The following is a 26,981-nucleotide window of genomic DNA, read 5'->3' on the forward strand; positions in this document are numbered from 1 at the left end:
GTGTTTGTATTTCCGATGCACATGTAGTGACTCCATGAATATCTTGGAAGCGTCTCCATTTCAGAACTCTGAACCTAAACTCAGTATCTTTCCCTAATGAGCTTAAGATCCTGCAAAGATTTTCCTACACACGTTTCTAGCACTCTTTATTCATCACCATACCAAGTGTTGTTAGTTAGTTAAAAATATTTTCCTTAGATCCATTTTATGTAATACTTATTACTATAAATGAAAACTTTCTATAAAGATGGGAATTAAATTTTTTCTGTTAAACTAGAAGCATTTTGGTACTTTTATTCTCTACTGTGGAGTGATGTGATAAAGATTTCATTTTAGTTGGATCAAATATGATTTATGCCATTCAAAAAATACACATTGAATTTAGGCACTGTTAATCATAAAAGACTGTTTTTATACTTAGCATTAATCAATAAAGCAAATATTATTTTATGAATTGATTTCTTCCATTAGGAACTTACTTTAGGCACCAGCTAAATGAATTTCACTTTTACCTCTCAAAGGAATGCAAAGTAAATACATAAAAACAGGCCAGTTTGAGCTTTTATACATGGCGTCCTAGAATATTCCTGAAGAACACAATGCACTCTTTTGTTTCCAAATAATTGAGAGTAGGTGAAGGTGAACTCCTGCCTGTTAAGCATTGGAAAAATTGGAATATTCAAAAAAACATGTACAGTGAATGACTTCGCAAGTAGTGGCAAATGGAGAGACAATTAAAACATTAAAAAAATTTATAGAGTTATTTGAATGTGCATTGACCCGCATGTAATGAAAGTAAAATTTCATTGTGGGAATAAAAATATATGCCTAAATTTGAACCTTAGCAATTGTTAAGACCATGACTCAACCAGAAGCGCTGGGCTGCATTGTGTCTCAGTTTCTCCATTTCAACACTGTTGACCTGAAGTATCACTGACAGTTCATGGGTATGAAGGTGTGCTATCATCATGTATTAATAACATTATAAGTCACTTGTTCTTTTTAGTGGTCCACAATTTTACAGGCCATCATATAATCAGATTTAACTTCATTCTAGCTGAACATATTTAAATCTTCTGATAAGAGCAGTCCTCCCTTTAGGCACCCTAAGGAAGTCCAGTGTCATGAAGGTACCACAGAATCCCCATGCAGCTGACAATATCAACCAAGGCAAACTAATCAACCAACGACACCCGTGGACCTTTAAAATTGCCCATGAGACTTTAGACCAGAATGTTATTTCAAGGTACTCGTTTACTTTTATTTGTCATCTCCCTTTCACATCTGAATTATCCCAATTTCACTTAATGTAAGGATGTCAAACATCTGCTATGAGATACTTAGGAAAAATTGTTGCTTTTTCCTCAGTTGAATACTTTCAAAATGTGTAAGACATTCTTCACAACAAGGGTCTTATTAACTAAATAAATATCAAACAATTAGAAGGCTCTAGCCCCTCTTCATATTTCACTAGACAATTTTATTTCACCTACTGTTTGTTCATGATATTTAATTCCTCAGCCTTTCCCTGGCTCCGGCCCTCTGGTCCTCCCTGCAGGAGGAGGCAAACTGGGTGGGCTTGACATCTCTCTCCTCAAGGGAGGCCAGGCTCTGGGATGCTTCTTCTTGGTGGATGGGGATGTGAGCCTGTTCTCAGCCAGTCTGCCCTCCACATCATCCTTAGTGATCCAGAGCTTAGTGATTGTGGGATGCCAGTCACTAAGTTCTGGATCCTGCTTTTCACAAATAACTATTTTAGTATTTTAATCTCAACTTGTTACCTTTTGTATATTCTCAATTGGTTAAGATTTCTGAGAGAAGATATCTAGAAGACTAGGTATGTCCTAAAGTCAGATTCAGACACCACTGGCTAGAATGATCCAATGTCTCAGAAATAGCTGTTGATGGGTCTATGTTTATTGGTCATTATTCCACTAACTTTCAACTTATAAATCCATTTATTAGCAAGAATAATTATGTTTGGCTTAGTCGCCCATGTTTTCTTCTTTAAAATTATATACTTTAAGTTGCTAAACATGAATTGGATTTGTCTGTTTTTCTTACCATAATTAAATATCATAATATAATGTCATTTTGTCACCTAACAAAACTGTAGCTTTTTAAATCTTTTATTCTTTCCTGGAGGCTACCTCCTCAGTGTTTATCAGATATTTCACCCACTATTAGACTTCGAAATATATACCCCATGATACCTAATAAATACAGAACATTATTCCAGTTCACCTTTAAGAAATGGAAATTAACTGTAAGAGATAACATTTTTCTTATAGGCTGGAGCAGATTAATAATTCGAATAGTGGTGATGTCAACAAAGATGTGGGGAATGGGAATACTTCTGATGAATCTACAAGTCTGCAGAAACTTACTGAAACCAATTTGTCAGTATTTATCAGAAGTTTATACCCCTTGATTCAGCAATTCTACTTTTAGAAAACTTCGCTGAGGGAATAACTGAAATCTGCAGGTAAAGAATCAGCCGTAGTGACCTTGCCACCATCTTATAGGAGGCAGAAAGGGGAAGGATGGAGGTGTTGGTGCTCTCTAAGGAACTTAGGGCAGATTGCATGAGGAACCCAGGACAACATGGGGCAGAACTCGCTTCCTGACCAGGCAGGGTGCTCATAAAACAGTGCCGAGGACAAGGTACGCATCAGCACAGCACCAGGTTGTCACTCTGCATTTTCATTCGGAAGTGGGTTTTCCAGGTGGATGGCTGATGAGTGACCGCTTTCTTTACCTAGCCTTATTCTTTTTGCATATGCAGATTTATTTTAAACAATAAATACATGATATTTTATAGTAAGATGGTATATATACCATATAAAATTATATATATAAATGTATACATTTATATGCATAAATATATATTTAAGAATTAAATATATAAGTATATATATATTTAATTTTTTTGCAGTACTGGAAATGGAACCCAGGGACATTCTACCACCGAGCTACACCTCTAGGTTTATCTTTTATTCTTTATTTTGAAATAGGGTCTCATTAAGTTGCAGAGGGCCTCATTAAGTAGCTGATTCTGGCTGTGAATCTGCAATCCCCCTGTCTCAGTCTCCAGAGTACTGGGATTACAAGTGCACACTACCGTGCCCGTTTATACATATATATTTCAAGTAGTCACACTGAAATGACTTGTTTGTAAGACTGAAAATGGAAATCCTCACTCATCTCTATCCTTTCTTTCTAGCTCCCCTCCAAATGACAGCCCGGCAGCCAATGGAGGAAATTAGCTTCCTTGAGGTTTATCTATTACTAAAATCATCCCACAGGTATATAGCGGATGGATTGCCTCATCCTATGAACACAGGCAGAAGTGAAAAGGGAAAGTAAGAGATGAGAATGACTGCCACATTCAAAACATGAACAATCAGCAATTTTTCTAATACATTGTTTTTCTTTATATTCATTGGTTAAATACTAAATATAAATATTTCAACAGTTGACTTTGGGTTTACAGTACAAAGAAAGATTGAACAGGAAATTGTCATTAAACAGAAGACTGTATGTATGTTTTAGCACTTTGAATCTCATTATGATGTATAATTACACTGTACCAATGAAGGTATATATAAAAAAGAAAAGTCTAAAATATGAATTAAAAATTAAAATCTGGATGTGGTGGCACATGCCTATAATACCAGTACTTGAGAGACTGAGAAAAGAGGATCACAAGTTTGAGACTAGCCTCAGCAATTTAATGGGATTCTCCACAACTTGGAAAAAAAACCCTGTTTCAAAATAAAAAATACAAATATACTTTGAGGTAGAATGACCCTTGGTTCAATCCCCAGTACCAATAAATAAATAATTACATAAATAAATAAATAAATAAATACAAGAAGGTCATTGAAACAAGAAGAGAAATTTAGCAAGGTCACTGAATATTTTTTCCTCATCCAGTACCTCAAAATGTTGAAAGAGCTAAAAATTTGAGTAACAAAGCTTTATCCTTCCACTGTATTTAAATTTCATTAAATTATGTAAAGTCATTTACAGTCTTGGCACTTGAGTTGCTGAATCATTTCTTGGCTTATTTTGAGCAATGTGTGAGGTTTTTCTTTCACCAGCCTATCTTAGTAATGCTGTTAAGAGAGTTCTCTCAGGTAATTTACTACAATACTTCATCTAGGTTCCCTCTTCCCAAATAACTTAAGTACAAATAACATTTATTTTGACCTAGCTTTACTTCTGAGACCAGAGGAGGCCAATTTCTTGTGATTGGATCCATGAGATGTTTCTAGAATGTGGAATGAACTACATCCTTAATTGTCCATTATGTCCTTTGAATTAATTTCCAACAAGAGTGTGTAATTCTTTAAAAGCTCTTCAAAGCATTTCAACAAAGGTAAGCTTCCTAAATTTAGAAAACCTTTATTTGTTCAAAGTAAATTGCAGTTAGGTAGGGTGGCAACTGAAGTCACACAAAAAAGAGACTGAGCATGTCTTCTCCAGCAAACGTACTTAAACATGTCAGGGTACTGATACAAGGGTCACTTTTAATGAGATACCATTTATTCTTCATTGTGGCTGCATCATATGCAGCTCTGAGCCCAAGATAAAGCCGTCAATACTGTGTTCCCATAAGAAACTATCTTATGATCCCTTCCCAAATGAAAGTCTTTGGCCTACATTGTGACTTTACATCTTATGGATTCACAGAGTTTTCTAGCTGAGAGTAAATTCTTATTGACTCCAACTAGAATAATTTACCTGTATGAAAATATGTTCATAAATGTGGTCACCTGGGTTCCTAATGTGTTATTTAAGCTTTTGCGTTGTTTTTCAGCTAAATGAGAATGCTAGATGCAAACACTGTGATTCAAGTACAGTGGATAAATTTGTAAGCATCTCTGGGGAATTTGGTCATGAATCATTGTCCATGAATCATCAAATGAATTACATTTTCTTTTTTACTAAGCACACTTTTTTGTTGTTTAGATGACTTAAACTATCATAATGTTGAAAGTGATTTATTCCCTAATAAATATAGTTATATCTTAATGAAAATGACAGCTAACTTCTCATTAGCCTGAGCTGAGTTACCTACCCTTCTGATATGACAAAGCCAAAGAATCCTGGGTCCAGAAAGAATCGTAAGTAAATAACTCAGGTTCTGCTCACAAGTCTCCTGAGAAGCTCGAGCATTTGTGGGCTCCTCCCCAACACTGTGACTCAATTATCATTCACTGGTTTGTTAAGTTCACTTCCTTGACTAATCAAATTTAATTTGTGGGACACCAATGGGTAAGAAACATTCCTTTGTTTTCTTTATTGTTGCAGTTTATCCGTGTATAAGGGACCTACTTCTTTCTCTGCTTGCTTTTTAGGTGGGATTTTATGCATTTAAGTGTGTCAGGTTTATAATTTTCTTAGACATCTGTTACACTATACATATGTATTTGCACATTCTCAAGGACACTTTGGCATAGTTTACATTTTTGATGGAAGCACAGGGACATTTGTTGAACATTCCATGAATGTTACTACATTATTTGAATTTAGTTACTTGATACATGGAGTGGTTAGGTAGTCCTGTTGGCTTTAAGGGCTCTATAGAAAAACTATGAGATACTAAGCATGTACAGAACAGAGAAGTTTGAGAACCTAGCCTTGATACTACTTGACAGGCTAGACACTGGGTGTCACTTCTCAAGGATACGGGGCTGTTCTTCAATCTCTCTACTTATCCTCCAGCATATGAAACTGTAGGTCTATACATGCACTGTCTAATATGGTAGACATTTGCCACATTTAAAATAGTAACACTAAGCTGGGCATGGTGGCACATGCTTATAATCCTCGCACTTGGGAGGGTGAGAGAAGAGGATCGCACAGGTTCGAAGCCAGCCTCAGCTACTTAGTGAGGCTCTCAGCAACTTAGTGAGACCCTGTTTCTAAATAAAATATAAAATAGGTCTGGGAGTATAGCCCGGAGGTAGAAAGCCTCTGGGTTCCATCCCCAGTACCACCAAAAAAAAAGTAACACTAAATAAAAATTTAGAAATTGGCTCCTAATCACATTGGCTGTATTCCAGTGCTCCATGTCTGACCATAGTCATGCCATTCAACAGCACAGACAGAAAAATTTCCATCTTTGGCTCCAGTCCAGCTGGGCAGTGCCTCTGCGGATGGGTTGGAAGGGTCTCTTTGCTGGTTATTTTGGTCTCTGACCCCCTGATGTTCAAGTTCTTTGGGGTCAATCTCTTGTATCATATAAGAAAATGTAGAATCTCTAACTCTTCTCATTAAAGGTTTTATATTCATTGGCCAAAATGTAATGAAGTAAGAAATTTCTTGCCTATGAAGGTGGGATTGGGAGAAGTGACCAACTGTCTAAGTACTAAGAGCACCTTGGTCTGCCTGTCTGCTTCTGTATCACCTCAGTGATGTCCTTAGCATGGCTGCTGGAACTCAAAGATGTCTATCTGTAGCACAGACTGAGCTATCATGACAACACATAACTGTTCACTTCCCTCCTCCCCCCAAATAATACGACAGATCAATTCACAGACATCTTGTCTAGGCTCCAGGCATCATGAGATAAAAAATGCTAGCGTTCCATGTTAGGCCATTATGTAAAAGGACAGGCAGCTAAGTTGTTGTTCTGTGTGTATACTAAACCATGGGGTTCTGCTCAGATTTTGTGGAGTTTGACCATGACTGGGATTATTCTGTCCCCTGGATAGAGTGGGGTTGGGAAAGCAGATGGATTCCCCTGAGGTCTTCTTGGCCACCCAGAAGAGGATGAGGGATTAGACCATAGGCCAAAACACTCACTCACTACCAAGTCCCAGACCCTGTACTTACTAAATCTGAGAACTTGGACAAAATATGCAGCTATCTGTGTCTCAGTTTACTTAAAAAACTATGAGGTACAAAAGAATACCATGAGGTCCCTATTCATAAGTTGTTTTGAGAACTAAATAACAATGCAAATAAATTCATTTTGGGCATATGTTGCTCAGTTAATAAATGTTAGTTATTAATGTTACCATGAACCATGTGCCTGATTTGATATCTGTTATATCATCCAATTTGCATAAGGACACTGAAATAGTAATCTCCTTAACAAATGAGGAAATGAGACATCAGATAATAATCTACTATAAGTCAGGACAGAAGTGGAGATGTGTTTAGCTCTAGTCTGGCTGTGATACCAGGGAAGTTTTATCATGAACTCAGTAGATCTCTGTGTCATTCTTCCATAGCATATCATGCAACTCTGGAGATCAGGGTTCCTGTCTGTCTTATTCAGGATTTTACCTGCAATTCCTAGAATGCTGACAAACATAGTGGCCTCTTCCAAAAGATGTGCCCAGTTTATTAATTAATAGGTAGGTGAAAAAATGCTGGCGAGGATGTGGGGAAAAAGGGACTCTTTTACACTGTTGGTGGGAGTGCAAACTAGTTCGGCTGCCATGGAGATCAGTGTGGAGATTCCTTAGAAAACTGGGAATGGACCCACCATATGATCTGGCTATACCACTCCTGGGTATCTTTCCAAAGGCAACGAAATCAGAGAACTATAGTAACATATGCACACCCATGTTCATAGCAGCACAATTCATAATAGCTAAAATATGGAACCAACCTAGATCTCCATCAACAGATGAATGGATTACAAAATTGTTGGAAATACACACAATGGAATTCTACTTAGCTATAAAGAACAAAATCATGTCATTTGTAAGAAAATGGAAAGACCTGGAGAACATTATGTTAAGTGATATTAGCTAAGCACAGAAATAGAAGGGACATATGTTTTTTCTAATATGCCAAAACTAGGGAGTATTAGGATACCAGAGGGACTCCAGAAAATGGAGGGGAAACCTCAGCAAAGCTGAAATGAAAGAGTAGGAGAGGAAGAAGTTTGGGGTTGAATAATGGAGGAGCTACATCTGAATATGTGTAAAAGTATGAAGGTAGCATGGTCAACCTGGACACTTATTGTTGGGAGAGGAGAGGAATTGCAGGGAGAGGGCACCAAGCACAGTCTGAATGTATGGCATTTTCAATATGATCCACAGAAAAATAAAAAAAAAACTTTAAAAATAGGTAGGTGAATTTTTCAAATCCAGCCTGACTTCTTTCAATGGATGCATATTTTGTCTATAGCAATGACTAAAAGGTATGGTCTCAGTTATGGCTGCTGTAACAGGAATAGTATGGACTAGGTTGCTTAAATAATGAAAATTTTCAGACATAGTGACATATATCTACAATCCTGGTACATGGGAGGCTGAGACTATTTCACAGGTTCACAGCCCCAACAACTTAGTAAAGCCCTCCACAACTCAATGGAGTCCTGTTTCAAAATAGAATTGAAATGGGAAGGGGGTATCTCAGAGATAGAATGTCCCTGAGGTCAATCCTCAGGGCTACATGGTTCTGAAAGTTGGAAGTACAAGATCAAGGTGCTGATTGGTCAGATTCCTGGGGAGGCCCAATTCTTGTTTCACAGATAGGGTCTTCTGGTGGTCTTCACATGAATTGAGGTGTGAGTGATTACTCTTAGACCTTTCTTAGAAGGACACGGATCCCACATTCTCCTCATCTATGAATGTCCTTACCTTATAATGCCATCACCTTAGGATTTAAGCATATGAATTTATGGAGAACAAAAACATTCAGTCCATAACAGAAATACAGCTAATATATTATTTTAGTGCAATATTAGTTCCATCTTCTTGTATTATGAGATGTTCTATATCAGTTGTAGTTCAAAGTATATTTTAAATATAGTCTATGCATTTCTTCTTCAATAGTTTTAGAAAATAACTATTTATTACTATTCATGAAATAAAACATCACTTCTCACTATGGGCTTTAATTTTTTTTCCACCCTCAACTCATCAAAACCTACTAGCTCTTTTAGAGTTCAGGTTGGTAGAGTGTTTCAAAAAGTTTATTCCACAAAGAACTCAGCCTGGTAGATGTTTTGGACTCAATATTACCAAGCCTGGGAATCCTGCGAATGTGTGCTAGCTCCTGGGCACTCATGGTATATGCCACTGCACTGAAAATGTGGCAAAGAAGTGCACAAATACAACTTCATAACCACTTACCTCAAGTTTCCAAAATTTATTTGAAAGGGCAATATATAATTCTTAATTCTCAGGTCACTTGTAGGGAAATTTACATATGAAATAGGAATTTTTTGGTTATAAACCTGCTTTTTCTTTATGGCTGAGTAAAATTCCATTGTGTACAGGGAAATAGATGGAACTGGAGGACATTATGCTAAGTGAAATTAGTCAGTCATGAAAAATAAGAAATCAGATGCTCTCCCAACTATGAGAAAGCTAGGGAGAAATGGGTAACAGGAGGAACTCTAGATGAAGAAGATTCTATAGAGGATCAAATAAGACAACCTAACTGAGGGGATGGGAGGGGGGAGGAGGGAATCTCTCTGAAGCACATGATGTACCTAAAAAGAGCAAAGTCAATCACTGAGCCAAGCATGGGAAGGAGGGAGGTGGAGGGAATGGTGTGGGGATTGGGTAAGGGCTAACTGGGTGATGTGTGCATGTATGTCTCCACCACCTTTAATTCCATTAAGATGTATGACTACAATGCACCAATAAAAAATTGAAAAAGAAACCTGGTTTTATCAGTTATGAGCCTAGAAAAGTTACCACTAAATTGTAGTTTCTGTTTGAAAGGATGACCATCCTCTTTACCTTAGAAGACACTTAAAAGGAATAAGTGATGTAACTCATGATTGGCATATGTAAAATATACTGACATGTTAGTCTCCTTTCCTGTACTCTTCTATTAGCACTGCGATTATGGGATAGCTGGAGCTGGTGCATCTGTTGTAATTTACGCAAGAGAAAATAGAGAGAAATTCAGCTAACTGCTGGCAGGACCAAGCTTCTTAAAATTCTTTCATTTCTGTTTTCTTCCAAATTTTCTATGTTCAAATAAATTTTATATTACTATTGAATATATTTCTCTAATTTTAGGCTACTAACGATTTTTTCCTATGCACTATTACTAAGATAATAGCCTTTTGAAGCCTCTTACAGGTTAGCTTAACTAAAGATATTCTTTTGAATTTTGCAAATAAAACACAAAATTCTTCTATGACTTATAGGATAAGTTACTTGATGTGTTTTCTCCCTCTTCTATTTCTCTAGTTTTCAAAATCATTTCATTTTGGATAAACAGGAAAAAGGCAGGAAGGAAAATTAGAATCCTTATTGATTAAAGTTATTGCTCACTTTTTAGAAAAATAACATTGGGTGAAAATGCTAAGTGTATTTCGATAAGGTCGCTCGTGGCAAAGCGAGCTGGTTCTTTTTATTAAGATACTTTTATTGCTGCATTGTAACTATGCATCACTGTATTCAAAGTGACGTAAATCTATATGCACATAGGACTTGGTATGTTTATCTCTGGATTCCACTGATCCCTGTGCACGTCAGTGAGATTGGTAGCGATACCTACATACATGGGCTTAGCATTGTTTGGGCTATTTCCTTTATCAAGTCTCCTTTTTCCCCTCCTGAGATCCTTCTCATGACCAACTTCCACTCTTCTTCTTGTCTCTCTCCTCACTGATATGAAGACCCCTTTATTTCCAATTTTCTAACTTCCATATATGAGAGAAAACATAGCACCCTTGACTTTCTGAGACTGGCTGGTTAAGTCGAATGAGTTGTTCAAATAAAAAATGAAACCGCATGTCGTAGTGATTAGAAATGTGAGAGCAGGTGGTAGTTTTGTTGTATGGAAAGTGTTGGAGTAACCCAGACTGAAGATGGCTAACTTCTGGATCAGGTGTTTTTTTAAAATTTTATTTATTTTTTAAATTTTTTCAGGAAAGTAGAAATGAATATCCTTGATCATTAATAGAGAAAATACATATTTTTGTATGGGGACAGTTTCGATCACCTTGAGAATGACACTTTGTATAGAATAGTAGATTCCATCCTAATTCTGAATCTAAATTATATTCCACGTATAGTGAGCTGTTGCTAGGTTATTTTATCTGCAATTAACTGCTCTTTACCTTCTTTTCTTAGAAATTAAAGCTTCCTGTTTAATAGCTAATATGTCAACTACCAAATCCATCACCTCTACCTAATAAGTGCAATTTAAACATTTAAGGAGAACAGTAACTGCCAAGAGCTGATAACAGATTAAAGCCTTTGCCCATAAGGAATGTCAGCAGAAAGAAAACGTCTTGGCTTGAAGGGACAGAAGCCTTCATTGAAACAGCAAGGGCTAGAGATTCTGGCCTGAGACAGCTCTGCAGGCTCCACAGCAGATGTGGGCCCCACCTCGGAGGGCTTCATTTCTCTCATTATCTGCAAACTCGAACACCTGCTATCACATGGACATTAAGATAATTTCTATTTTGGGGAAGTACAATGTACCATTTTATCACAATCTACAGCTGTATATATGTTTAATGTGGAATAATTCTCTCTCTTCTCTTATTCCCAAGATTTAAAACCTAGCTGCATTAATCTTTTATTGAAGCAGTGGTGTTAAGTTGCTAGAATGTCATTGAATAATTTTTTGCCTCTGAGATTTGAAGGCAGGTATCTTATTGAATGACTGACAAATTGGCTCTTCCTTTAAAAGTGCAGGGGACTGAACGTTCATGTTCCCTTCGGATTCTCCTGTTGAAGCCTTAGGCTTCAGTGTGGCTGTATTTGGAGTAAGAAAGTAAACTGATAAAACCAAGTCATAAGTAAATATCATGGCACAGAAGTGGGTTGGAGGAAAATTTCCAAGACAAAGAATAGAGCTACGCAGAGAGATTTATGTAGATCAGCAAGAGATACATGCTCAAGGAGAATATATGTCATCGCAAGAAAGAGAGAGAGAACACTTTGGGGCATAACGCTCCTTTTATTGAAAACTTTGTAAAACGGCGAGCCTGAGAGTTGGTGGGGTGGCATCAGCCCAGTGAGCTGGGTTTCTTTGATCATGGGGCTTGGAGCTGGCAATGGTTGTCTAATTTTTCTCAGAATCTTCAGGCTGATCATTCTAGTTGATAGCACTTAGATTATACCCAAATCGCTGGGCTTTGTAAAATGTCTTTCTCTAGACTTCTGATCAGATGAAATATACATTCTATAAACTAACAAAATATATAGGTGCCAAATTAATTTTGACTTATTGTACTCAACATTTGACCTTTTAGTAATTCAGGCTTGAAAGAAAATAGGCCTTCGGAATGAAAGGGCAATCATTGAATTTTTAGATTCAAAGCTACTGTCTCTCCTTTCCCCTTCCCTGCTTGTCTCCATTCAACCTATTTATTTTATTTACTCTATCCTACCTCAGCCCTCCATAAGTGGCACATAGTTGTTCCTTTTCCATACCTAGGAGAAATGCCCCAATAAGGGTGGAGGACTCTGATCATATAGGATTGGTGTTCTTATGAGACGAGACACTCACACTCAGGTAGGGCTCTGCTCTTACAGGATTACTATGAAACACTAGATCTCTCTCTCTCTCTCTCTCTCTCTCTCTCTCTCTCTCTCTCTCTCTCTCTCTCTCTCTCTCTCTCTCTCTCTCTCTCTCTCTCTCTCTCTCTCCCCATCCAGAGTCACTTTAGGAAAGTCTATGTGAAGATGTATGGAGATCTCAGGATGAGAAGGTAGTCTTCTAGAAGACTGGAGATAACTGTATAGAAACTGATTCAACCAATCATAACTTCTGTGTTGGACTTCCTGCCTTCTACATTGTCTATGATATTTTATTATGGAAGCCCAAGCTGACCAAGACAATGCATTATGGAATAATTTAAATAGTACATAGAAAGTATTTGTTCCTTAGTGTTTGTTAAAACTTCCTAGAAGAAGACAAATTCATTAAATTTTTAAGGAAAATTGGTAAAACTTGAAAACTGTGCTTTCAGCATGTTTTATGAAAATTAGGTTAATCAATATTTTCAATCCCAGGCAATTTTGGCAATATATATTTTTTCCAGAGAACTATAAATTTACTTTTTTATTTTGTAAAAAATTTTTTTTTGTGGGTCTGTAGATGGAACCCAGGGGCATTCGACCTCTGAGCTATACCCCCTGCCTTATTTTCCCCTTTATTTTAAAATAGGGTCTCACTAAGTTACAGAGGGCCTCACTGAGTAGCTGAGGCTGTCCACGAACTGCAATTCTCCTTTCTCAGCCTCCCGAATGCTGGGATTACAAGCGTGCACCACCATGCCCGGCATTTGTAAAAAACATTTTATGTATTTTTTTGAAGTTTTGGTTCTTTCTTTCTTTTACATTATAATGTTTATACCTTTGTTTATTTCACTAATGATAATAATTGGCCAACCCTACTATTTTTTTTTTTTTTGGTGGTACTGGGGTTCCTGGAAACCCTTCTACCTCCGGGCTACACTCCCAGACCTATTTTATACTTTTTTATTTGGAAACAGGGTCTCCTAAGCCAGCACGGCTGGCTTCGAACCTGAGCGATCCTCCTGTCTGCCTCTCAAGCGCGGGGATTACAAGTGTGTGCCACCATACCCAGCCAACCCTATTATTTTTAAAATTTCATTACTTCATATCATTGTCTTACCTTCATTATTTTTTAAAATTGATTTTTCTCATAAAAATCTAGAAGTTAAGGGCTAATAATTATATTTGTAGTATTTCCTCTTTTCTAGCACAGAAAATTGAAGTTTTAAGTGTTATTATTGGAGGTAATGAATGTTCTCTTGAATACTGCTATCATTGAAAAACATAAATTATATCATTCTTATTTAATCTTAAATTGACTGTGGTTTCTATTTGGAGATTTTTAAACTCAAGAACTATTTCACAAGGTGTTTTCTACTTGGTTCTCTCTGTGCTCTGTATGGAGATCTCAGGATGCAAATCATAAATGTGATTGACTTGTATTATATTGTTTGAAATTCAGCAATTTCTTGTATGACCTAATAAATACTTAACTGTCTACATACTTTATAATTGAAAACTATAGATATTAGAGTTATTTTGTACAATTTATGGATGAATTTATTAAAACAAAGTAGAATACTCAAGTCCTCTGTGTTTCTTTTCTTTCTCTAGTCTCTATATTGATTTTTGATAACTCTTTATTAAAATTTGGCATTGTCACAGTAACTAAAACAGCATAATACTGGTACAAAAGCAAAAACATAGACCAATGAAACAGAATAGAAGATTCAGAAGATTTTTAACAAAGGGGCTAAAAACATACACTGAAAAAAAAGATAGCTTTTTCCACAAATGGTGTTGGCAAAACTGGTTATCCATATGCAGAAAAATGGAAATAAGTCCCACTTTCTCATCCTGAATAAGAGTCAATTCAAGAAGGATCAAAGACATAGAAATTAGACCAGACACTTCCCAGTTGCTGGAAGAGGTCATAAGACCAATCTTTAAAATATAGGCATGGGTAAAAACTTCCTCAACAAGATCCCCCAAAGCACAAGAAATTAAAACAAGGATTGATACATGGAATTTCATTAAATTGAAGAGCATCTGTGCAACAAAAGACACTATCAGGAACCTTAAGAGAGAGCTCAAAAAATGAGATAAGATCTTTGACGGCTAGTCCTCTGGTAGAGGACTCATATCTAGAATATACAAAGAACTCATGAAACAAACCACCAAACAACAAATAACTAAAAAAAAATCGGCAAATGACCTAAGCAGAATTTACAAAAAAAAAATAAATAAAAGGCAAATAACTAAATGAAAAAATGCTAGCATCATTAGCAATCAGAGAGACGAAGCCCAGTGACACGTGGCAGAGGCCTGTATGGGGAGGCTCCCTGTCGTCACCTGTGCCTGGATCCTTCCATCTTCCCACTCTACAATCCTCACTTATGCTTGCTGATTCAAGTTCCCAGAGGACTGCATCTTAAAGGAAGAAGCGACAATGATTATCTCACAAACTCAAAACTCCCCCCCAACAAATTGACTATTCAATCGACAAGAGTCATATTTGTGTTTCTAAAGAAGAGAGGATAATGAATATTATAGCTTCTGTCACACACCTGTCTTGGTGGTTGTAGCTGTGGTGCATAGTTACTGACTGATTCTTTCTCATTCCTTGAAGAGCTTCAGGGTTGTTTTCTATTACATGTGACATACAAGAGTTTATTCCTGATACTGCATTTTATATTTTCAATTGCAGCAAGATTCTCTGCCTTTTCTTCCCACCTTTTCTTCTCTTTAACTTTATTAAAGCTCCTCTTATGTTGGGTCTCCCCCACCCTGCCCATGTGACTGGCCATCAGCTTCTTCTTCTTTAGCTTTAAGCACAAACTTTTACTGCATTCCTAAACACTTGAGTGAAAATTTGGCTGATAACTAAAAATGGCAGGCATGCCATTTCTTGCTTGTTATAGTTATTGTAATTTGCTCATTATGAAAACCCTCTCTAGTTTTCTTATGGGGTTACATATTCCTCTCTTCCTACTCATATTATAGAGTAGTTATGGATGTTTTGTCTTCAACTAAGAAGAAATCCAACTTGGAGGATTTTAATCAAATTTGTGTTTATTTTTCCTCAAAGTTCAATACCAGCTTAATAGGATTAGGTCCAGCATCTGTGTGGTTTTGTTGATCTTTCTTATGGTTGCAAGAAGGCAACTGCATGTTCACCATCATATCCACAATCCAGGAAGGAAGCAGAGCCCAGCCACATGTGCATTTCCTTAATCTGAAGACAGGAGTTTGCCCAGAGGTACCTTGAATCATATATCCACTTATAGCCTCATCATCACCCTCAACCGTAAGGGAGAATATGTTGCCTGGAGACAGACACACAACTTCACTAACAAAGCAGGGATATATTACCTGGGAAAAGGAGAAGGTGGATCTTAGAAAGATGTTTAACCATAATTGACACTTTCTAGCCTCAAAAATTACTCTGCGGATGCTCTGATTAGAATCATCACAGCAAGATTGCCAGTGCTGTGATGTATTTAAGTTCTTATATCTTTTTCCATTTCATCAGGATTAGGGCGGACAAGTGTCACCATTTCTGATCAGAAATCCATCTCTTACATGTCAACAATTTTACTTTCCTTTGAAACTTATCTCCTCCAATTATTATTACACTTTTTAATTGCTATTGAATTTACTCTTTTAGTAAAAAACTTGGCCAAACCAGTTTTTGGTACAGAAGACTGAATTCTTGCTTTTAGCATGGGCGGAAGATCCTTCTACTTTTGTGTCCCCCCAATCTTTCCACTACCTTTTAGGCTGGAAGGCTTTTCTCCACCAGGGATCTTTCCAGCTGTGGGGTATTCTGTGTCCAGCACCTTTCTCTCCTTGTCTCCCTGAAAAATGTCTGTGCTTTCTCAAGAGACAACAGAGGGCCCTTTTTCTATAAATCTTTCCTTTACTCCACATAACTCTCATGAGATCTACTCCTTGGGTATCGTGTCATCCCCAGTTGCTCGAGAAATCTGAATAGCTTACTCATATTTTCATCCCTAGGACATAGCAAAGTGTCTGTAACATGGTAAGAACTCAAAACATTGGGCTCAATGAATTGATTGTGACCTCCAAAGAGAATCTTATGATCGATTGTGAAAGCTCAACTAATTCTCATCTTATCCTCTCTCTCTTTCTCGCTTACATACACACACACACACACACACACACACACAGACAAAACCATGCTTAAATAATCTCATCTGTTTGTGTTAATTCTGTTTCTGTTTTTACAATCATTTTACTTAAAATATTTACTGGTTTTTAGATAATCATTGTTTTATTTGTAACCAGCTATATATTGAAAAGATAAATAATCCCTCTGCTTCCTACTTTTGTAAGATCTGGATTCTTAAGTATGTTCCGGAAGGTAAAAATGCAGAGATATGTGGGCAGTGACATGTCAGTGGGTGTGAACTGTGATGTGCTAGAGTTAAACGGCTTATTAAAAATACAGAGATATGCTTGATTCCAAGAGTCAGTCTTCATTTTCTCTGCTTTTTCTCTCCTTGGAGATATTTCCTATTTAAAATGACAGGATCCTTATGCTCTCAAACTTTTACAACTGAGAATAAACTGAACTCAATCTTACCAAATTCCACCTTAGTATTTCCCTCACTCTTGGTAAGAGAAATGACCTTAACCAATTTGATCTGATAATTTCACTCTAGAAAAACTAAATTTTGTTTTGTGTAACACTTCTACCTGAAAGATAAGACTTTACCTGATTCTCTTACTTTCTTTAAATAGGAAGGAAAAGAGGCGTGGCTGTATTAATAAAAGCTTCATGCTAACATAGTTGTAGAATCACTCACATGCTCCCCACTGAATGGCAGCTTCCCATGACAGGAGGTCAGGAATAGAATCATATCAGAGGGGTAGGTCAAAAATAGAATTATCTCAGAGGAAACCATTACTGGACATGGAAGGGGTAGAAATATATGGTGAGAAATCCCACGTCTTAGCTTTTGGGAAATGTAAAAGTGAGTCTGAATACTGCCAACTATCTCTATTCATAGTGCAGCAAATCTTGTTTTCCCTAGGGAAACAGAAATTAAACATATTTAGAGTCTTTAATTGGCCCTCTTATGCGCCCTTGATTTTTATTCCTTCTCCTGTGTTAAGACCAGTAGAAATCTTGGTATTTCTTCTCTAGTGACAATCACTTCAAGAGGCATATAGCATTCCCCATGAGCTGTTGCTGGTGTTAGCACAGATCCCCGGTTGGAAATATCAGTCTTGCCCCAGACCTACCCTGGCTCAGACAGCTCAAAGTTTTCAAAGAAAACCCCTAATTAAATTAATCTCAACACTCTTTCCTGGGCAACACAACTTTTCCAGTCACATAGGTATAAGTTCTGTTTATAGGCACACCATGACAACTGCTGACGACTTAGTAATTTCTCCACAGTAGAATATTAAAAACCATAGTTTATAGCTTCCTATAATCAAGATGATAAAAATGATGCAGATAATTTTACTTTAGTCTAACACTTACATTTGGTTGTGAATTCCCCCGGTAGTCCAGAAGTCCATGGAATATTGAGTGTAATGAACAATGAAGACCATCTAATCTACATGGAAAATTAGTTTCTACGTTTGTACACCCCTCCATCTTTTTTTTTTTTTTACTTACATTAACCTCTTTTCATCTTTGATTAATTTAGAACCTCCTTGACTCCTGTGCTGAAGTGCTGGAGAATCTTATGTTTTGCTTTTGTTGTTGTTGCTTTGCTTAGTTGATTAGATCCAGACTTAGTATCCGGTCAGAAATATTTACATGTTCTTTCTTCTCAATTACCCTTTTTCATTTCCTCTCTCCCTCCCTCCTTTTCTCATTTCCTTCCTCCTTTAAATATTATGGGTACCCACCATGCTGAGGACTGGGTGCTAGGAAAGAGCTACATGCATTTCTGGTTAACAGGTGAGTGATGTAACAGAAAGAAAAACCTATTGATATAATTTATACTGGTGAAGACACATGCTGAGAGAAAAACTTAGGCCGAGGAATGCAGTATCATTCCAGTGAGTCAGAAAAGTAAATGGAAAAGTCTCCCAGAGAAAAATATCAGAAGTAAAGTCTCTGAAGCAGCAAATAACATGGTACCTTTACAGACCTTGGAAGACAGATGTGGCCAAGGAAGAGTGAGAAGGTTGCTTGCTTGTGCAAGATGAGTCTGGAGAGGTGGTGCAGAGAGACACAGGATTCTTAGGCCAATTTAAGGGTTTGGGGTTGTATCTGTAATAGAAAGCCGGTGATGAGTGTTCTGCCATCCTTCAGAAGAGAAATATGATTCAGTAAGTATGAGGCCACTCAGGAAACTACAGTGAGATATATAGCATCCATAAAATTTTGACCTAGATACAGTGGTAGCTAAGAAAAGAAAAAGGTAATGATGTATTTTTAATTTCTAGTTGATAATGTTGAACTGGGTATATTAAAGGAGAGACACACATCAGGGACACCTATATGGTTTTGCCATGCGTGATTGAGTTGATAGAATTAAAATTTACTGATACTCAAAAGACTTGAGAATCTGATTCTGGAGAGAAAACATGAAAGCACATCTTTTGTTTTTGTTTGAGACACAAGTAAGATATTCACAAAAAGAGATATAGGTCGTTAGATAAATGGCTTCTGCATTCATAAGAAGATGCAATTTTGGAGTTGTCTTCATTTGGATGGCATACGAAGACATCGGAGTGGATGAAATCTCACAGAGAAAGAGTGGATTTAAAATCATCCCTGTACCAAACTCTAAAGAAGATTGAAGTCTTAGACACTGTGTAGAGGGATGACAGGCAGAGAGGTGGCAGTTAGGTAACAGAGTCATGGAAGAACGATGCATTTCAGGAAAGCAGGAGTAGTTGGCCTTGTTAAATGTTGTTGATACGTAACAAAGAAATTGGTTAGAGAAAATGGGGTATCACTGAGTTCCCTAATGTAAATCAGCTCTGAGCGTTGCTCATCTACATTTTATCAAAAGGAGCACATCGCCCACCCATGCCTAGGAGTCACTTTTCTGTACTTCTCCTGCCTCAGCTTTCAAACTGTTCCCTGCCTTCTGTCCTCAGAAGCCTTGAGGCATGAAGGCTCTTGGCTGCCCTCCCTTTCCCGCACTCAGGGACATCTGTGAGAGTCTTCTGGTCCTCATAAACTTGCTCTCCTTGCCCTCCTCTCCCCCTTCTCTGCTGGGTTGCCATCTTAGTACTCAGCACCCTTCCTCCAAAGCTTGCAGTTTCTTTTCTTTGATTTCCTGTGTGCCTAGGCTACACTAGCAGTCTTCTATTCCCAAATACTTCCACTTGTACCTATCTGCCTCCCTGGTCACGGGCCCAGAAGTTGCTTACCTTTGTTGATGAAATTCTTAGAAATGTGATATACATAGATGGGCTCTCGCTCCGCCATGTTCAAACACTCTGTCCTGTGAGTCCTCAGACACCTGGACTTCACCAGAGCTGCGACTCTTCCACAATTCCACCCACTCGCTGTCACTTTCCCCCCACCCACCAACTTCCATGTCTTTCAGGGAAAGAGGCCACATCTTATTGATTTACAAGTGTTTCTCCAGGATCTGACACGGGTCATTTGCCTAGTAATAACTTGGGAAATTAACAAATATTCTTTAGAAGAGTGTGGCAACTTGGAAAATATTTTTAATATAAATTATTTACTTTATAATAAAGTATTGTATACTCTACTTCTCCCAGGTAATCCCATTTCCACTGGTGTACGTAATGAGCATGGGCTTTGCAGCTTAAATCTGTATTATTCCTCAGAGAAAAAGCATATGTAACCTTTCCTCCAAATTAAGGCAGTGTATTAAAAATGCCAAAGGCCTTTGGCTGACCTCACCGTGACAGATGACCTACCAGTTCACATACTATTAAAATCTTAGCCTCTGTTCTTAAACCATTTTTGCAGAATCAGCTTTTGCCAGTAAAGAGGATTCTGCATTTTCCATCTGTTGGAATACTTTAAAAGAACAACTATTTCAATGACTATTTAAATGCACTGAGGCTATTTGGAGTTATTTACAAAATTAAACATGCCTGGGTGCTCATCAGGTATTTATTTCCCCAAATTCATATCACATACTATATTTCTGATGGTATTTTTTTTCATCTTAAAGCTAATGACTTATTCAGTACCGTCACTTGCCTGCTAATGCTTGAAAAATCAAAATTATTGTGTAAAAAAGAAAAACCATCTGTATCCACAGGTTACATATTGTAGGGTATTTACACTGGAGCTTGCACTGTGGCCCCCAAATTTCCCCTTCACTCTTAATTGATACACCTTCTTTGAGTGCTAAGTATTACATCAATTAAATGTGGATAAACACAAACAATGTGTTTGGCTGCTCTGTTTCTACCTGAAAAGAAGTAATGTTTGGCTTATATTTTTTCAAATAGAGTCAACTAGTTTGCAACTCTTATAGTAAAAACAAATTGATGCATAAATTATGCAAAAAGGGAGGAGGTAGATTTTTCCTTGTTTAAATAAAATTTTCTAGCGGTGATTGACTCTCAAAATGAAATTAAATGAAATTAAAGCAAAATAGAAAATAGGCATGTATTGTTTGAGTATCAGAATTACTATCCTGATTTTTTGTAGATGTAGCTAAAGATATGAAACACGTATTTGAAAAATATAAATATACAGATCTTGTATGCATATATGTAAGAGATTAATCAGAGGAAAATTTCTTTCTTCTTTTGACTATATAAAAACATACATTATAAAGAATGCCATGAGTTATATTATTCACACTTGTTATTAGAATTGAAGCATTACTTTTTTTCTGAATAAGAAATAAAAACTTCTTGAGAGAGCTTGCATGACACACTTATCAGAGCTTAATTTTTTTTTTTTTAGAATATACAAAAATGTTTTGTCCCTACCTAAAAGAAAGTGCCTTTTATATATTTGTGAAGGAGGGGCCATCTTTCTTTAGGCAATAGGAGAAATACTGAACCAGGGCTTGGGAATTTTATATGTTTGTGGGAGGAAGGCAGGGTACTTCAAACCATGTCAGGGGGGTTCTCCTACAGAATGAGGCTTCCTACCTGAAGGAAAGCCCGATGACCCTTTCCTTTATTAGAGGACTCATGACCCGAATGTCTCTAGGCCTATCTTGGCATGTTCTTGGAAAGTTCTAGAAGAGTATGTGCACATATGCGTCTCTAGAAAATGTCATCTGCTTGTGGCCAGGGATTTCTAGAAGGTTGAAAATCAAGACATAAAAGAGACATGGGTACTTTGCTTGGGAAGTAGGTGGAATGTGGCCCTCCAAGTTCCTCGGAGCGCTGAAAGATCCTTAGGGGAACTTCTAGTGTCTAGTGCTCTACGTAAAGGACTGAGAAGGGCTAGAGAAGGCCTACTTGGGCTCCTGGTGGGATGCTGGCCGTGGCAGGAGCTGAGGAGGTCTTAGATGCTCTTTTCTTCCTAACAATAGAGAAGACTGTGGCAAGTTAAGCATCACTCCAGAACACTGTGTGCAGAGTGAGTAGATAAGTGTGGTTCTGAACCCTTGCTATGGTGAAATTATCTATGGACCTCTTTTTAAAATATCCTGGAATTTCTGAATTAATTGATCCGCAACGAGATTCCAGGCATTTGGATGATTTTCTCAAATCTCCTCATGTGATCCAATGTGAAGTCAGGGTTGAGGACTGATGACACTTAAGGAATCTAACCTGTGGTGGGGAGCCAGGAGTGGTAGATGAACCAGCAATGTGCAGCTCTGTGTTTCAAACAACTCTTGCTATCACTCCTATTCTTTTCTTCTCTCCAAAACACTAGAGGCCTAGGTGTAGAAAAGCAAAGGTAGGACAAGAGATAAGACCATATCCCCAACCAAACTGGACCATTTTTAAATTTTGGGGTATTGACGATGGAACCTAGGGGCATTTGACCTCTGGGTTTATAACCCATATGTTTTTATCTTTCATTTTGAAACAAGTTCCCATTAAGTTCCTCAGACTGGCCTTAAACCTGTGATCCTCCCATCTCATTCTCCCAAATACCCGTAGAGGTCTGCACCAACACACCCATCTTGAACAAAATAATTAGTACACAAAATTGACAAATGAGCCCAAGAAGATTATAAGAACCATATTGCCAGCAATGGTAGGAAGAAAATAGAACCTGCCATATAATATTGGTCTCTGCTATCTTCTCTGCATACCAGCCGAACACTGCAATCTAACAGCTTAAAACTTTAGTTTTTTTAAATATGTCCAAGGGTCCTTGGGCCATAGATTCAGGTGGGGGTTGGCTGGATGAGTCTTCTTGTAAGTGACATCAACAGGTGCCCTTTGCTGGTGTTTAGCTGGGAGATGGGCTAGTCAGGGGGGCCCAAGATGCTTTGTTCACAAGTCTAGCACTTTGATATAGTGACAGAAAAAAGGATTCACTTGGAGCCATTGGCCGTCCACATGGGGCCTCTCCAGCATGGCCATCTGAGGGTAATCAGGAAGCTTTATGGCATCCCAGGAATCCTGGAGACAATGTGCTGCTGGTCAAGAGAGGAAGCACAGAATTTACCAGGAACCTTATTTGTAAATATTCTGTTTATTTCCAATTGCCAAGCAAGCCACAAAAGGATAGAGTGGGGATCTCCTTCCACTTAACTGGCAGCTTTGACTTTGTTTTGTGACAATACATCTAATTTTGGCCATCTGGGCTGTTAATTCCCTGATCTGGACTGAGATAATGGGTATTTTTTTTTTTTTTTGGTGGTACTGGGGTTCCTGGAAGCCCTTCTACCTCCGGGCTACACTCCCAGACCTACTTTTTTACATTTTTATTTTGAAATGGTATTTCCTAAGCCAGTGTGCGTGGCTGGCTTCGAACCTGCGCGTTCCTCCTGTCTCTGCCTCCCAAGTGCGGGGATTACTAGCGTGCGCCACCACGCCCGGCTGTTAGTGGGTATTAAAGTAAAAATTCTTCCTTACTGTTCACAGAAAGGCCTAGGGTCAGTATAAGTTCAAGAATGTATCTTACAAGAAAGTCTGCTCAGGCCCAGAAATCACTTGAATAAAATCACCAAGCAAGGTAGGTTTAGACAAGACCATTATGAAGAGATCAGCAAATCCCTGTCAAAAACATCTTGACTTTTGTATGTTACTAATGAAATAGATGTGATCCCTTTGTGGACACAAACAGCAGCAGCTCCAAAGCTGTCAATGAGATAGGAGTCAAGGAGCTTGATTTTTGTAATTTCCTTGCAATGGCTTCTGAGACAGGGAATAAATGTGTACTTTACTCAATCAATAAAGTAGACACAATAATAGCATTCGAACACAGGTATTCATCTGCTTTATGTCTAAGCTCCTGAAGGTGAAGCACCATCACCACCAAAAACATTTCAGTGGCCACACCCCTCAGGAAGGAATTCTAGGTATTTTGTATCTGATTCTAGAAATGACTGAAGGAGAAAAGATAAAGACTTTAAAAGGCACTTTTGGGCTGACTCATAATTTATACACTGGGATGATGTCCAGGGAATTGTTTGCTGTGATTCATAGTCTGGACAGGAAAAGGTGGTCATGGTTATAGGAGTGTCATCCAGCAGCTTGGCTGGTCTGAGCAGAAGTAGAAAGAAAGGGAATCAGTGTTGGAGAAAAAAGGAGAACTGAAGTCATGAAAGCAACAGAAGATAAAAACAGTGAATACTTTTGAGCTTTAAAAGGGGCCGTGTTGTAAATGGCTCTGCTGGTTTGGAAAACCAAGCCAAGATATGACATGATGGAGAGCCAGAGTGGGGTCCTGGTACAGCACTAATGAGAGACTGTAATGCTGCCGTGGAGAGAGGTGGATGTCACACACCTGCCACTAATGTGACTCGGGAGAGATGAAAGTACACAGGGAAAGAACATCATCTGGGCAGATTAACGGAGGAAGAGTAAACACAACGCCTGCTTCCTGAAGACGGCTCGCAACATGTGGCATGAAACAGTGGGAAGAGGCCCCAGCTGCCCTTGGCCGCGTGTGTCAGTCCTCATCACGGAGGAAGAACTGGGCCACCGCGTTCTCACAACCCACAAAAAATTCTCAGAGTAGTGGCTTTCAGATTTAGAGAACCCAGGCACAGAGTAATTTGGGTAAGGAGAAGAAAGGTCAACTGAACTCTCAGCCCCAGAACCAATGTTTTACTTTAGCATAGTAATCTTACTCTTTGGCATTTTTAATCTATTTTAAATTAATTAACCTCAGTCATTACTAATGCATGTTAATCCCACACTGCTCGCACCCACCAGCTTTGGATATGTCTTGGGGACTAAGAGATTTGACAGACCTCCCTCCACCCACCGAGGCACTGAGGCTGGTCAATGGATGGCCCCATAGGTCCAACTCATTTTATTGTCATTTTCTTTATTCTATAGTGGTTGGTCCATAGAGATTTTATTAACCATAATGCCACTTGAAATAAAGACTTATTTCTCCTAATTTCTGCAGACCCCTTTTTGGCACCAAGATTCCAACTTTTATCCCTACTACCTCATGAGTAATTCTGTTGATTGTAAATTTTGTAAATCATATTATTTATAACACAGAGATATTTTCCAACATGCATTTCCTACACTGAATTCTATGAACTAATTTTTGTATCATGGAATGTTGGTTTCTGAAATAGCATTTTTTTCTGAATTTATGCTAATGCTATTTATGGATTCGATGCTACTATAATTCATCAAAAAGCTTTTCATAGACATAAAATGTCTTAAACAAGAGCCAAATACTTCTCTAGACTAATTCTATTATAAGACAGAAGAAGCCAAGCAAGATGTGCACACCTGTTATTCTATTACTTGAGAGTATGAGACAGAAAATTTGTAGGTTCGAGGACAGGAGACATTGTTCTAAAAAAAACCCAAAAAAGCTTGAGGGGTCTAGATCAGAGGTAGAATGACCTGGGTTCAATCCTCAGAACTCCTCCACAAAGCTGATACATACCTATAAGTTAAATACATACTCCGTAAGCTGAATTTTGTAAAAATGCACAAACTCAAACTAAAGGTGGATTCTCATTGTAAAACAGCATTTTTTTTTTTACAAAACTATGGGATATGTACACAATGGAATTTTACTCAGTCATAAAGAAGAACAAAATTCTGTCATTTGCAGGGAAATAGATGGAACTGGAGAACATTATGGGAATGAGATTAGTGAGTCTCAAAAAGTTAAAAAAAAATAGAATGCTCTCCCTAATATGGGAGAAAAAGGGTCATAGGTGGAACTCTAGATGAAGAAGGAGAAGCCATAGATGAGCAAATAAGGTGACCTCACTGAGGGGGATGAGGGGGGAAAAGGAAAATTCCCTAATGCACATGAAGCACATTTGCAAACATGTCAAAGTCAATCAGTAAGCCAAATGTGAGGAGGAGGGAGGAGGAGGGAATGGGGTGGGAACTGGGGACAGGCTAAGTGAGTGACATGCCTCTACCATCTTGCATTCCATTAAGGTGGATGACTACAATGCACCAATAAAAAAACTTAAAAAAGAGAATCCAGGTGTGCTGGCCTACACATGGAATCCCACTACTCGTGGGGCAAAAGCAGGAGGTTTGAGGCCAATCTTAGCAACTTAGTGAGACCTGTTTCAAAATTAAACATACAAACTAAAATAGGGCAAGGAGTATAGCTTAAAGGAATAACTGCCCTGGGATCAATCCCCAGCAACACACACACACACACACACACACACACACACACACACACACACACAGAAAAAATGTGAAAAGTAGAACTATCATTTAAATTCGAATAATTCTTGTAATGTGCTCTATTTCAGACTGTAAAAACGACTTCACATGTGAGGTTCTCTTTCCTCTTGCAGTAGATAGAAGAACGTTGGTGATGGCGGGGATGAGGAAACCATATTGCCCTGTTGTGTGTGTGTTGTGTGTTTCTGCCTATACACAGAGAGATGAGTTAACCAGAACAGAAACGTCAGAGAACCTGAGGTGGGAAGTGGTATGGGATCCCTGATGTGGGCAGGTGGGCTCAGAGCAGATGTGCAGGAATGACAGGTGACTTAGGTAAGAAATGTGTGATACAACATGGACACAGTCAAAATTTTCTCAGTCAAAATAATTACCATTTTTCTAAGACTTAGTGTCCATAAATCATTATCCCTACATCTGGACGCTGATTATTTTAAGAACACTTTCTTCTGAGCAAAAAAATTGTCACCTGTGAAATTAATATTCTTGATCAAAGAACAGATGCTTTCATTACCCATTAATCTAGTCAAGTTCTGGGATTAAGGGTTCTTAGTACAATAATGAAAATATCACAGTGATATATAAAGAAACTTTAACGTAGTCAGAGACATTGAAGAGACTTGAAGAATTGTGAGGTTAACTATTGATTATGTATTTGTATGGAAGGGATAGGTACATTTAGAAATGATAAGAATATTAATTTAGTAGAATTCTAGTTAACCAAAGCATTTTGCATAATATCATTCAAACCTTTTTATTTCAAGTCAAATGATT

This window comes from Muscardinus avellanarius, assembly GCF_963383645.1.
Source record: "Muscardinus avellanarius genome assembly, chromosome: 17".
Taxonomy (NCBI): domain Eukaryota; kingdom Metazoa; phylum Chordata; class Mammalia; order Rodentia; family Gliridae; genus Muscardinus; species Muscardinus avellanarius.